Source organism: Alligator mississippiensis, chromosome 12 (genome assembly GCF_030867095.1).
Source record: "Alligator mississippiensis isolate rAllMis1 chromosome 12, rAllMis1, whole genome shotgun sequence".
NCBI lineage: Eukaryota > Metazoa > Chordata > Crocodylia > Alligatoridae > Alligator > Alligator mississippiensis.
The window spans coordinates 63,618,355-63,631,784 of record NC_081835.1 but is presented as its reverse complement, the minus strand read 5'-3'; the positions used below and the strand labels follow the sequence as shown (position 1 = coordinate 63,631,784).

General features: G+C 45.4%; 2 long non-coding RNA genes across 2 annotated transcripts; one reads left to right on the top strand and one right to left on the bottom strand.

The window, feature by feature from the left end:
* Window positions 1-7,551: 7,551 nt before the first annotated feature.
* LOC132244486 (uncharacterized) lies at window positions 7,552-12,762 on the bottom strand. Its single transcript, XR_009455948.1, has 2 exons — window positions 12,522-12,762; window positions 7,552-8,892 (listed from the first exon to the last, which is right to left on the bottom strand). It is a non-coding gene; the product is annotated as an uncharacterized LOC132244486 (long non-coding RNA).
* LOC132244485 (uncharacterized) lies at window positions 11,625-13,369 on the top strand. Its single transcript, XR_009455947.1, has 2 exons — window positions 11,625-12,179; window positions 12,761-13,369. It is a non-coding gene; the product is annotated as an uncharacterized LOC132244485 (long non-coding RNA).
* The last annotated feature ends 61 nt before the right edge of the window (window positions 13,370-13,430 follow it).

Genomic DNA, 13,430 nt, shown 5'->3' with positions numbered 1-13,430 from the left:
TGTCTGCAAAGTGTTCCTGGGCTAAAGAAAAATATTTTCTTTCTTTCTCTTTCTTGCTTGCTTTTTTTTTTTAATCTAGCATTTCAAATTGAAGAACAGCTTGAGGGCTGAAGGAATCATTTGATAAAGTACCCAACATTTACATTCTTGCAATGGAAAAGCTAACTTTTATCATCTGAACAGTAGTTTAGTGAAGCAAACGAAATAGTTCTCCAGTGTTATGAAATCCACTGTTAACCCTTGGTGGGTCCAGCTTCTGAGCAAAATGTCAGCAACTCAGTGTAAAACACTAGGAAAAATCTTATTTCCTTCCTCACCAGTCCTAAACTTATCACCAGTCCCAAAGACATTAACATGGTTAAGACATGTTTTATGTCTTGCTTTCCAGTTTTATTTTTAAAAGGAATCTGAAGGTGCCTGATAAAAGACGTACTGTGTTTGACAGCAGTCTGGAAAGATGATGTAGCCTGTAAAAAAGCAAAGAGAAAGTACATAAAAAATAGGAGTAGATTAAATTCTCAATACTGTTGCTGCTCACAGCAAACAGGTATTTTAATTCTCCTGGCTTCTCAAGCCAGGTTCATCCCTGGTGTAACTCTGTTGACTGTCATACAGTTTCACCAGGGATTAGCTTGGAGTGTTGAGTACGCACGAGGGACATTTCTAAGCAATATGAAGTACCCTATGAATTCAGAAAGAGAGACAGACTCAGCCTCAAGGGCAAGGTGTGAATCTGAATGCTCCCAAGCCTCACATTATTTAGAGCTGGGATTTGTTTCAGTGCATCATACAGTATGTGGGGGCCAGTTCTGAAGTTTATGCCCGGGTGCAATTTTGGGTGTATGGATCAGATCTGGAGCTTTAGTTCACTTGTGTTTCTATACCAAAAATCGTGATTGCCCTGCGTTATTTGAAGCACAAGAATAAAGGATGGGTCTGTCTCCAGCACTCAAGGACAACTATCTAAGGGCTACCCCCGACCTAGTGTAGCTTGGTTGGTCTGAGCAGGACCATCACCCGGCACATCAGATGCTACAAGCCAGAGGCAAGGTTGAAGAGAGAGTGGAAAGACGTTCAAGTGGGGGGGAAATGCTGGAGCACCATCACTAGAAGCATTTTAAAAGAACAGACAGGTTGAATGGAGAGCACATTTTCACATTAGGGCCCCCAAAACATAGGCACCGAATTTCCAACACCCAGGCATCCCATGGTAGGAGAATGATGTTCTCCAGGCAAGTGTCCCACCGGGCTCCTTCGGACCAAAGGAAGTACATTAAAGTGTAGTTTCGTGCACACTGGTTTGTAAAAGAAACCTGTAAGTCCTGCTCAGTCCTTATATCACAGGATACGCGGTCGCAGCAGTATCTTTCATCTGTTACCCAGTCACACAGCAGATCAGTACTATTCTGCTCTCTACCAACTGTGCAATTGTGGGAAATGTAGTGTGACCGGAGCAGGATGGCTCCAGGCTACAAAAGTAGCTGAGGAAGAGAATGCTGTAGGAAATACCGGGTTGGGGAGCTCTCTTGTTAAAATAATTTAATTCTTCATAAGCAAGTCCTTGAGGAATTTTCAAAACAGACAAGTTGCCAAATGAAGACAAATTCTTTACTTAGGAGTCTTAACTCCTCACTGGAGGGAGTCGATATATTGTCTCGCACACCCGTGTTTGTACTGAGCTGTGGCCTGGAATGCAGTCTGGCAAGGAGAACAAGACTGCCCGCTATGAGAAACCTTGATCTTGACGGTACATTTAACTAATGCTGCAGCATAATTGGTATTTGTATGGAAGGGGAGAGGACATCTCATCTATGTTATGGCCGTATAAAGTTCATTAGGATCAGCGCACCATCATGAGGCGCAGCAAATGACGCAACCCACCTTTTTCCAGAAACTCTTGTGTTCGTCCCCTTCTTGACGTACAGCAAAAAGGTTTGCTTTTTCCCTTCTGTCATATCAGAGCAAAGGTTTTAGCGACCTCAACCTGGATCAGGAGCTTGCCTGGGTGTCTCTTTTTTGCTTGCGAGACTAGATCTTCCTTAAAAACCAAGCTCCCTTAAGACATGAGGGAGTTGTTGCAGTCGGCGTCTTACTTGCAGGACCACAGGTTCAGATTCAGCCTGTATTTTTCACCAGGGAAAGCTGCTTCCCACCTGATGACTGCTTGAAAGACACTGTTAAAAACCCTAATGGGCTCAGTGCTGTTGGCTCCACTGAGGTCTGGCAAACATTTGTTCACAGGCTAGCACTTGGCAGAAGAGTAACTGGCACCCTTACAGGCCATTTCTGCAGAAGCCAGTGTGCCAGCGAATCACATAGGCTAGGGACAGACTTTACACATAAACCGGTTTAAGCGATCAGAAACTGGTTGAAACCTGTAACAGAACAGATGTTCGGTGCACATAAACCGGTTTGAAAATGGCTGAAACTGGTTTGAGATAAACCTGGTTGAAAGTAGTATCAGACTTAACTGATTTGGCTTGAACTGGTTTATGCAACGTCTGTCCCAGACCATAAGTAGTCTTGCCCTCCTAAAAGTGGTTCTCTCCAGGTCAGAGCAAGGCATGAGAAGGTAACGTGACCTGAACTGAGCTGTGTGAGCAAACTTAGGGGTGGTGGTCAGTGGTTGACCTTCAAAGGGCCAACAATACCTGCGAGCAGAGGAAGGACTGGAGACTGTGCTGCCTATTCATATGGAAGTCTCAAGGAATCCGTGCAGGAGGGACGAGCGGCATCCATGGATTTCAAATCCTGAGCAAAGACCACATCTGTTAATCCTGACAATAATGCCCTGGGCTGTTAGCATGCTTTTCCAGCTCAGAGGTCCAAATGCCTGTTCCAAGGTACTCCCATACAATCTCGTGAGGCCAAACTGAGTCACAGTTAGCATCATGGTCAGAGCTGAGCATCCATATCAGTAGTTCTTGGCCTCTCCCCTGCCCAACCCTTTTGTGGTATTTTCATTTCACTTCCCACTCTCGAATCTCCTCCTCCTCCCATTAGAGAGTCTTCCTGGCATGCATTTCACTGGGAAAGCTTTAACCCTGCTCCAGTAAATCTCGCTTGGGTCACAAGGGTCTAATTCTAGTCCAGAAATGTTTGTGTGTCCGCCCTGGAGAATTCTCCTGGGAGGTCCAAGATTCAGAGTTGGCATTATGATGGTGTCTACGTTCTTTGAACCAGGCCACGACCTCTGGAGACAACTGCCCTTTCAGCGGACTTGTAACATTAGTAATTGCTATTGTCAGAAGCAATCAGCCATGATGGGACATTAAATGGACCATACGCTGTACCTTCTCTAGTACAAATCATTCTTGAGGAGGAACTCAAAAGTGAAAACCATTGGAAATGTTGGGACAAATGCCTGAAGTATTTCCTCTGCCAGCATATCTCAGAATACCAGGGAAATTCTTCTCATACAAGGTTGCATGTGTTGTCGTGGATCCGTGTTTTTGTTGGTTACTTTTTTTCTTCTGTCGCTGTCCCATCATCTATCCAAGTTGAAATTTTGGGGTTAAACCAACCCTCTTCTGGTCCAGCGAATTTGCCTTAATTTGAAAATGAAGCTACCTTCTGTCATTCCTCTTTACCAAGGAATGCTTTCCTCCAGAAAAAAACAACCTGCCACTTATTGCAATGAATTTACTCATGGAGTAAGACACTATTCAATGTGAAAAGTGGCAGAATTTGGCCTGGTAATTAATACCCACTAACATTTATAAGTGATAGCTCATTAAATATTAGTAAATCAAGTCCCTACAATGGTGTGAGAAGCACAGGCATGTCTAGATGAAGTTTCACTGGTTTAATTTAAGTTGCCATTGAGTTAAAGAGGTGTACAAGAGTCCTTGGTTGCACTTATTTTGGTTTAAACTGAGCTTGTTTTAGTTTAGGTTAAGACCATTATGAGTAGGTTTAAAAATAAACTGAAATAAGAGTCTCCACCCAGGGGCTTGCACTTTTTTTCACTAAACTGATAAAACTGTGTGTAAACTTTAGCTAATTAATGTTTGCAAATTGCTTTGGGATTCTTGGATGAGAACTGCTATCGAAGTGCAAGGTATCATTTCTTTCTATGCCCTTTCTCCCACGAGATGGGGTGTGGAGTTAATTTGGCTGGCTCCACTGAGCTCACAAAAAGAATGTCATGTTGACAGCTGAAAAAAGTTATTTATGACATAATTCGATACAGATTTGAAACAGCATTAAAACAACAACCCTAGGGAAGTATTTTCCGTTTGCTTACATTAATTCACATTGCTACAACTAGATTTGATAAATCACAGCATTTCATGGACTGTCAAGCTAGTAGGAACCTTAATAATCATCGAATCTGACCTTCTTTTATAGAATTTTCTCTGAATCTGCATTAAAAGATGTATTTTTTAAAGATATTCTATCTTGTTTTAAGGACTCCAGGTGATAGGGAGTGCACTGTCACCCCTGGTAAGTTGACACAAAGCTTAATTACCTTCCCCACTAGCAAAGGATGTCTTATTTCAAGGCTAAGTTTGTCTAACTTCAACTGCAGTCATTGGACCTTGTTACGGATTTCTCTGCAAGTCGGATCTGTTATCTCTATATAAATACCTGCGCATAGATCAAGCCACCTCTCAAACCTTTGTTTCTTTGTCTCTGGGTTTTTCTGGTTCTCCAGATACACTGAGAACCCCTCACAAGCCATCACTTTTCCAAATTCTTTCCGGCTCTCGGCAATAGCTCTACGGTATTTTGCAAGGCCCCCGAAGAAAGCACTTTATGGGTAGAGTTCAGTCTCTCCCTCTCGATTCTTTTCAGCCCTTTATCACCTAAGACTTAAATGCATAGAAGCACAGTTAAGGGGCCGTATTTCAAAAAGCTCAGGTCAGCTTTAGAGAGGCAATTAGCTAGAAAGCTCTAAGCTACCCACAAAGTTTTAGAACAATATATATCCTTTTTCCCATTTCAGATTCCACATCCAGTACTTCTACACAGTGCTCTCATTGTACTCTTTTGAAACTAGCCATTCAAATAAGATCCTCTCCATAGCTGAAGCCTCTTCAACTGCAGGACATAAATTCTTTTAATACGTTCTAACACAGGTCTCGGATTTAGAAAGCTCTCCTGATTTTAAGAAACTGGGAGGTGGAGGAGGGGGGGGATGTAAGAAAGAGAGGGAGAGAGAGAGAGACTGAACGTACGTGTGCATCTTTAAGTGCATCTGTGTGTGAGCAACTATACCCGAATTTCGTTCAGTGCATTTGTGCTTCAATTACCATTTACCTTGATATTTCAGTCCTGGTGAAAGCAATACCTAATGCCCATACCTAATGCTTAAGTGCTGTTCATGAAATGCCTCCAATTTTATGACTCAAATGACTCAACTTCCATTTCTCCCACCTTACCATGTAAATGAAAGACTGAAAGAATCAGTCCCCGTGTTTCCTTTTATTTTACTGGACTTGCATTAAAAGAACATTTTTGTTCAAACCTCCGTCAACTGCCTGATGCAGCAAACCGCTCTCTCAGAATAATGATTCACCGTTTGATTGTTTCAGTTCCAGGGTAACTGCAGGGGAAAAAAAACTCACCAAAGAGTTAAAACAAGCAAGGCTAGCTCTCCTAATAAATGAAGGGGGCACTGTCAGAATTGCAGCGAGACGGATTGTGTAGTGTATAGAATCACGATGGGGTGTCAGGATATCTACTTTCTTTTCATCTCCATCCCACCAATTCCCTGTTTGACCTTTAGTGAGTCTCTAACCTGTTCTTCAGTTTATCCATCTGTAAAACAGAGAAAGAAATATTCCTACTGCTATGAGGCTTATTTGGACACAGCCCTGGTGTAAGCAGATGTGACTCCATTTGAATTCCTTCCATTTATGCCACGTCTGAATTTGTCGTAACTTTTACAGAAGGCCGGCACACCCGTTTTGCAAAAAAATGTCCAGGCTCTCCTTGTGGTCAGCATTGTGTCTCTTTTAAAAGAAGATGCCTTGAGCAGCACAGCTCTGTCTGACCCCTGGGCCAACACTAGCTCAGGTATGAATAGGCATGGCAGGATTCGGTTTTTGTCGGTAAGCACTGATAAACCTCGATTTCAACTCACACCCACCGACCAACCAAAAACATTGCCATCGTTAATGATCAACATTTATACAAAGGGGACATAAGAAAAATGATAGGTGATGGAGCACGTGATGACGGGGGGGTCCGACAGACCCGTGCTGGCTGTAGTTTGGGCTGCAACTCCCAGAAACCCCAGGGGACTGGGAACAAAAGAAGAGGAGGTGGCAAAGCAAATGAAGGAGCAGAGCTGGGACTGATGGCAGCTCTGCTGCGCAGCTGGTGGCAGTCCTACAGTAGTTATGTTTGTCGCAGCGGGTGGTTAAACTATGCTATGATAATAGCATACTGTCATAAATCAATTGCCTGCCCCCCACACCCGTCATTTCATGCAATCCTGACAACTTAAATCGATAAAAATGTTGAAAAGTAAACATTGATAGTATCCATTGAAATTATTAAAAAAATTCAAATCTAATTCTGCCAAGCCTAGGTATGAAGCACCCCCTGGCACCCTTTGGTGCAGCACTCCGGCATTTGCTTTTTGGTGCTGGCCTATTGATGTTCTGGCCAGGCCTCCGCTTCCTCTTCACTGCTGACCGGGAAACAGGCCAGGGACCTCTTGCTACAGAAGGTTATCATGAAAAAACAATATTGGCCACTGGAAATGGGTCAGTTTGGCTAAAGTTGGCAGTGTAAAGGAGATAGTCTTTTAATACTCATGCCTCTATGGGAATTGCTCATCCCATGAATCCTGCTTTTTCCTTAACCTTTTCTCCTGGAGTGGGGAGGTGGGATGTGTTTTTATCCGGAGCTGGTGCAAGGATCTTTGAACAGTATCTGGAGAGCTGGGAAAGGTTGTGATATATGCCTCCGTGACTTCTGACTGCAAAGGTACCTCCTTCTTTATCCTGAACAAACCTGATAGTGCCCTTGGAAAAGGAAAAGTGAATAGCCAGCAGCCATGTCCTCCCTCCATATTCTCTCTTCACCTGTCATTTCAATCATTCAGTTAACTCTTTCACGTCTGCGTTTCCTTTCTCTCATCCCAGAGGAAGACCTGTCTTTGGAGCAACGCTAACACCAGAATGCAACATAATGGAGAAAATTCAACAAACAGCAAGCTTTTGTCCCGCTTAATCCGTTTTGCTGAGGATGACGTAGTCTAAACAGTATGTGCAGGATCACATAAGAGAAAGATTTTAGTCGTTCCCCCCCCCGGTTCATAAGGGAATGATGTAAAGACGGCCACCCCAGCACGCTCAGCACGTACTATTCTCCCTGACTTCATGGGAAGGGTGCTCAGTACATCACAGGATCTGGGCAAATCCCTGCATTTCAGTAGCCAGACAACTAGCGCAGAGCAAGGATCAGTGGCAATACATTTGTGGCGCGCCTTCCCTGCATTTGCATAATGATACAGGTAGACGGCTGTTCTGCAGGGCCGGTTCTTGCTGCTGCAGCGCTTTGCTGCCGTGCTCGGAAGCATTAACAAAGACAATCATCTTCATTAAGTAGGCTTTTATGCACTGAGATCGCTGAGAAAACTGACAGGGTTACATTGTTCAACTTAAAAAAAACATACAGTACAATCAATTCGTGTTGCTGCTCTATCTGTACTCACAGAAACAACAGCGTTAGATAAAAAGCCACATTTAAACAACATTAAGAAGTGACACAGACCCTCAAGTATTCAGAAAAATAAGACGAGTCAGTCATTTTACTGCTGGTCCTTTCATCCAACTCCTTGGGCTCCAAAGCACTTACTTGTGGCTTCTTGCTTCAATGTCCTAGTGAAATCTTTGTCAAAGGTTGTGAGATACCAAGTGCACGGGAGCAACGCTCTCTATGCATTGCTCACGGAAAGACAGCATGACCTCAGGACTCAAAGCAGGTCTGGGAGCCGAGAAGTCTTGAGGTTTTAATCTCCTCTCTGCCACTTCCTTGCCACTAGCTTTGGGAAAGTAATTAAGCCTCCCTGCCTCAGTTTCCCTATCTGGAAGATAGATCCGAGGGCCTTAACGGACTGTCGCAAGAATGACTTAATTTTTGTACAATGCTCCAAAGATATAAAAGGCTGTTGTTAGCAACAGCAGGCTTCGTTCGAGCAATTATGACATCAGATTAGAAATGTCTAAATACTATTCCAAAGAAGCCAATACAGGCGCCCAGAAGGGACAACTCATCTATGAGACGTTTCGAGGGAGGAGTTTCAGATCCTAGCAGACTGATCACAAAACCAGTCAATTCTCCATTATTGCATGAAACAACCCCGACAGCCTTCCCTTTGGATTAGGTTGGCTCTGCTACTGTTCCCATTACTGTAGTATCCGAGCTCATGAAAAAAACCAAAACGCTGCATTAATTTGTCAAGGAAAAGATAGCCCTCTCCCAGTACAGAGACTGGATCCTGGAGTCACGTCAGAAGTCATGTTCAGCTAAAATCAAACAAACTCTTTCCCCTCGGAAGATTTCTTCCTGTTGTGTTTGCCCAGTCGGTTTTGTGTGGATAGGAAGAGGTCTGGATTTGCTGAATGGGGGGTGATGACTGTTTTAAGGGAAGCAACACCTTTTTATTAAACAAAAAATTTAAAAATAGGTTGATTTATTACCCTTCAGCAAAAAGGATATCGAGTTTCCAGCTTTAGGGTCTGCTTCTGCTGCCCTCGAGCTCCCAGCAACTCTCAGGGGTCTCCAGGGAGTAGGAACGTGCACTTAATTATTCAGGGCCATTATTGCCTTGCTGGGGTGAACTGGCATCTTGCCACCGCAGAACGAGGCATCCTGACGGTGGGATGAGGATCGCGTGCTTTCTGAGTCCCAACCATGCCTCCATTGCAGTAACATCTGGAATAGCAAAAGGTGTGGTTTTTGCCTTTTGTTCAGGTGCAAAGCCCTTTAAGACACAGTTGTCTGCATTGGACCTAACAGTTTTACCATCCAAAAGAGGCAGGAGACAACTCTCAAAGCAAGAGGCAGGGCTTGATTCTTCTCGGACAACGTTTAAGAGCAACCACGATGAAATCCGTGGAGCGACACCAACACAAATTGACGTGGAAGGAGACTTGGGCCACTGATTTTCAAGGCAGCACAGTCTGCTTCCTGCCCTCACTCTAATAGCAACTGCTTTTTTTCTTTTTTAAGTGGTGGTTGGGCTCGTTTTCAGTCAGGTGGGCCTTGGAAACTCTGCAGGCCATCCCCCAGTCCGGCTAATTGTGGGCGAGTGAGCCCTCAACACCTGGCAGCTCGACAGCATTACACGCTCATAATAAGGGTGGAATGTGCACACTGTAGCCATGAATAGTGAGTTATTAGAGGCCTGGTTCATGCACAGAAAAGCACAGACAAAAACCCTACTGTGATTTACCCGCATGGAGTTCAATAAACATTAGATCTGATGGCATTCATCGCTTTTTCATAGTGCGCTCGATTACTGCTCAAGTTATTGCTCAAATGACATCATTCCTGGCACAGGAATTGATTGATTTTTTAATGAATATTCATATGGCATTTCAGCCAGGAGTAGGCATTAATATTCCAAGAAAGAAGAATGAAACGTACATCCTAATTTAATGAATGATTGTAAATATGTATCTGATGGATAATGTGACCGTGAACATTTAAAAAGGCATGCATAGTCACTTCCGATGCTTTTATTAGAAACAAAGGAAAGCAAGGGCAGATGCAGAAGGAGAGCAAATGGTGGACTGGAGAAAGGTAGGAATCGGCTCTCCCTGACCAGGACATCTCCGCACTCGGTCTCAACCCAGCCCGTCTTGTAGTTAAAGCACAAGCCTCGCGTCTAGGAGACAGAGTCCTTCCTTAGCTCCGCCAGTGACTCCCTGTGTGACCTTAGGCAAGGTATTTAATTAGGGATTTGTATTTATTATGAACAGAAGAAAGGAAATAAGACTCTCCCTTCCCACCAAGATGTTTCTGACAGATCCAGGAACTAAACCCAAGACTCCAGAGTTACCAGCTAGCAACTTACCCACCAACAAGCAGCCGTCATCCCCAGGCCTCAGTTTCCTCATATGCAAAATGGAGGTAAGATTATGTACCCCACCTGTGATATGTTAGGAGGTTAATGCAGTGGGATTTGGAGGGGAAGCGTGTCAAACTCCTCCAGCAGAAAGCACTATGCAGGTGGAGTCAGTTGGTATTAATGCAGCGCATGGTGCTTTGGGCTATTTCGGCAGAGGTGACATCAATCTTGATTATCACTGCTGGTCGAGCGGTTTTAGCCACGCACGCCCCACAGAAAATCCCCACCTTTTTTTGGTTTATCTTCCTGTTTAGTATGCGGAAGTGCTATTTGAACGTGCTGATTTTCCAGCTGCCAAACCAGCGTCTTCCACCCATACGCGCACGCTGGCACACCGATGAGCTGTCGTCCGGAGCTGCAGGCCAGACTGGCCGCTTTGATCCATTCAATCCTCGTCCTGGTGGCTGAGTCAGCAAGGAAACACAGACACTCGCCTGCCCTCCCCGGAGCGCTGTCATGTTCAATACATTTCACTGCCTGATGCAGCAAGGCTGGTAGCCCCCAAACATCCATATACACACACACACACACACACACACACACGTGTGTGTGTATATATATATATATATATACACACACACACATACACACACACACATATATACACACACGTGTGTGTGTGTGTGTGTGTGTGTGTGAGAGAGAGATGTTCCTGGGGTGTCTCCCTTTCCTTCAGCCCTGGTCTGACAATTGTGGCAGCAGTTACACAGAGACAATGGACCCGAGTCTCTTCTCGCTCCTATGAGCATCAGGCCTTCGTTCGGCAAAGTGCTGATGCACAAGCTCAAAGCGAAGCAGGACTTCTTAGGAAATCACTTGAAGACATTTACCTTTGAGTGTGCGCTTCAAACCTACACAGAGGGAGACACGTACTTTAGCACTCTCCTGACTACAGCCATTTCCATGAATTGGGGCTTCCAGCAGGAGCTGAAGTCAACAGACTAATATTTGGAAAAGAGACTCGAGCCTGATAGCTCCCTGTTTTGGGAACTGAATGAACCCTTCGCTGTCAACATCGGTGACCCATAAAAGAAGAAATATATTCATGCCACTCTTTCCCTTCGGCCTTTTAAGACAAGCAAATGCTTTTAATAGCGGGTTTGAGGGACCCTGAATTTGTTCCCCTTTATCTTTCCCACCAAATCAACAGCCTGGCATGCCAGGGTCCAGCTGAGCACGCGCGTTGTCCTCCTAGCAGCGAGAACCAGATATCTTAGGAGGCCAGCATGTGAAGTATCAGACTCAGGACAAAGCGGTTAAAAAAAACCGAACCGGTTCCTTGCAATCTTTCCTTGGGGGGGAGAGCCCTGCAGCTGGAGCCCTTGTTTGTGCATTGAGATGCGTGGGACTGAATTTGCCGATAAAAATATATACAGAGTTATGCCTGGTATGGAACAAGCGGGCAGTAGCCGCCGAAGACTTCCCAACAGCCAGCGTTTGGCATGCCTCCAAAATACCCAAACAAAACAAAATTCAATTGGCATCTCTGCAGATTGAAGCAAGATTCCTCTCTGCAGCAAATGCTGAATAAACATTTCAATCCTGTGCCATCCCCCTCCGTTCTCCCACACATCATGTGCTCTGTGGGACAGCAAAGATGCTCAAGGTCAAAAATGCATCGATATCCAACTGCGAACGAGACCTGCAATTTCCCTTCTCTCTCCTCTGCAACGCCCATCTCCCGTGCCAGGCAGGGACATGGAGGAGCAGCTTCTCACATCCCCGCCGCGGGGCTGTTTCTCAAAGAGCTCGGCCGTACCTGCCTCGGGGCTGCGCCCCGGCGCTACACCTGCCTGCACCAGGGCCGGATTCAGCCCGCCGCGCTCCCTTTTCGCTCTGAATAGCAAAACTCTTTTCCCACTGCAGGCCCCAGGATGTGTGCAGCAGATTAGCCTGCCTCTAGATGGCTCCTGATCGAGTTTCCTCTTCGGGGGATTGTTTCTATTGTGCTTGTCCTCCCCTTTGAGAAACCAGTGGCTGGAAGGCTGCCTCCCACACCTGACAAATCAACAGGATGCCTTGAAACCATGTGAAAATAACCTCTGGGGGCAGTTGAAGTTGGGCCCAGTTAAAACAGGAGGTAGAGGAGGTAAGAGGCTTTCAGATTTGGCCCCATACTGCTTTTTTTGTGTGCTCCATCCCAAGACCGGCAGATGGATATCTGCGTGTACACACGCTGTAACCTGACCCGGCGAGCATTGTTTTCGGAGGGGTTAGTCATCTTCCAGAGAACAAGCAGTTTTGTTTAAAAGAGGAACAAGCTGAAATCCCAGCCTCCCCGAAGCCACCGGGGCGCCTGCCCTCCACTGCAGTGGCTCTAGGGTTTCATGCAAAACCTGTGCCGTTCTGCAGGTCCCGACTTCCCCTTCCAGCGGCTGGTACCCGATGTTTCGGAGGCAGGCGCTGATAATCCCAGGGCCCTTTCACCCACCTGTTCGGGGGGCAAAGAGCAGCACAGAAATCCCGCCCTGAGCTCTCCGGTGAGCAAGCTCTGGAAAGCAGGACACGTGTTTGCCCGTTGTGGCAACCGGAGCGGGAAGTGACCTTGAGAGGTCAGCCAGTCCGTCCCAAGATGCAAGCATCTCAGGCCTGGCTCTGATGTCACGAGGGGTCATTAAATTGTCACGGCCGCTGTCAAAACCAGCCTCTGCTTTCATTCCTGTTGCGCAGGCTTTCATAAGGAGCCAACACCAGCCCCAGGCTGAAACAAATTGAACCTGCATGGAAACCTCGGGACAAACTGCATCCCGCCGGCCTGGGCAGCAACGCTCCAGAAACGCGCTGCTAAACGCTGAGGCTTTGATTCGAACCTGGCTTATGGTGCTGAGACTAGAATAGCAGCCCCTTGAGTGCAGCAATATCTGCTTTGCGGCTGAGCCTTCACATGGACCCCAAGGAGCTCTCCTTGAATGGAGTGTCTTAATCAGTACATAAAATGCTTTCGGTGAAATGCTGCCTTCTTCTGTTTATTTGTCACAACCGATGCTCCGGTGAACAGTAAATAGCAGATTTGTTGGCAAATCAGCACTCTCAGCTCGGCTCATTAGGAAGGTCTTCAGAAAGAGAATGCTGCATGAGTTGCCCTTTTAACTCACACTGGACCCTAACTTGTAAAAGCTCAGCATGTTATATGAAGCCTGAAGACATGTAAATCTCTCCTGAACTGTGAACCTGTCAAAACCAAGATAGAGTATTTCGTTCCTATAACTCTTAGGAAGGAGCTTTTGGTTATTAAAGGGACACTCTCTGATTAAAATCCATCTATTTAAAAAAAAAAAATTCAATCTCCTACGCTCCTAAGAACAGCTCGGATTATTAAAAATAAAAAAAAAATCTAATA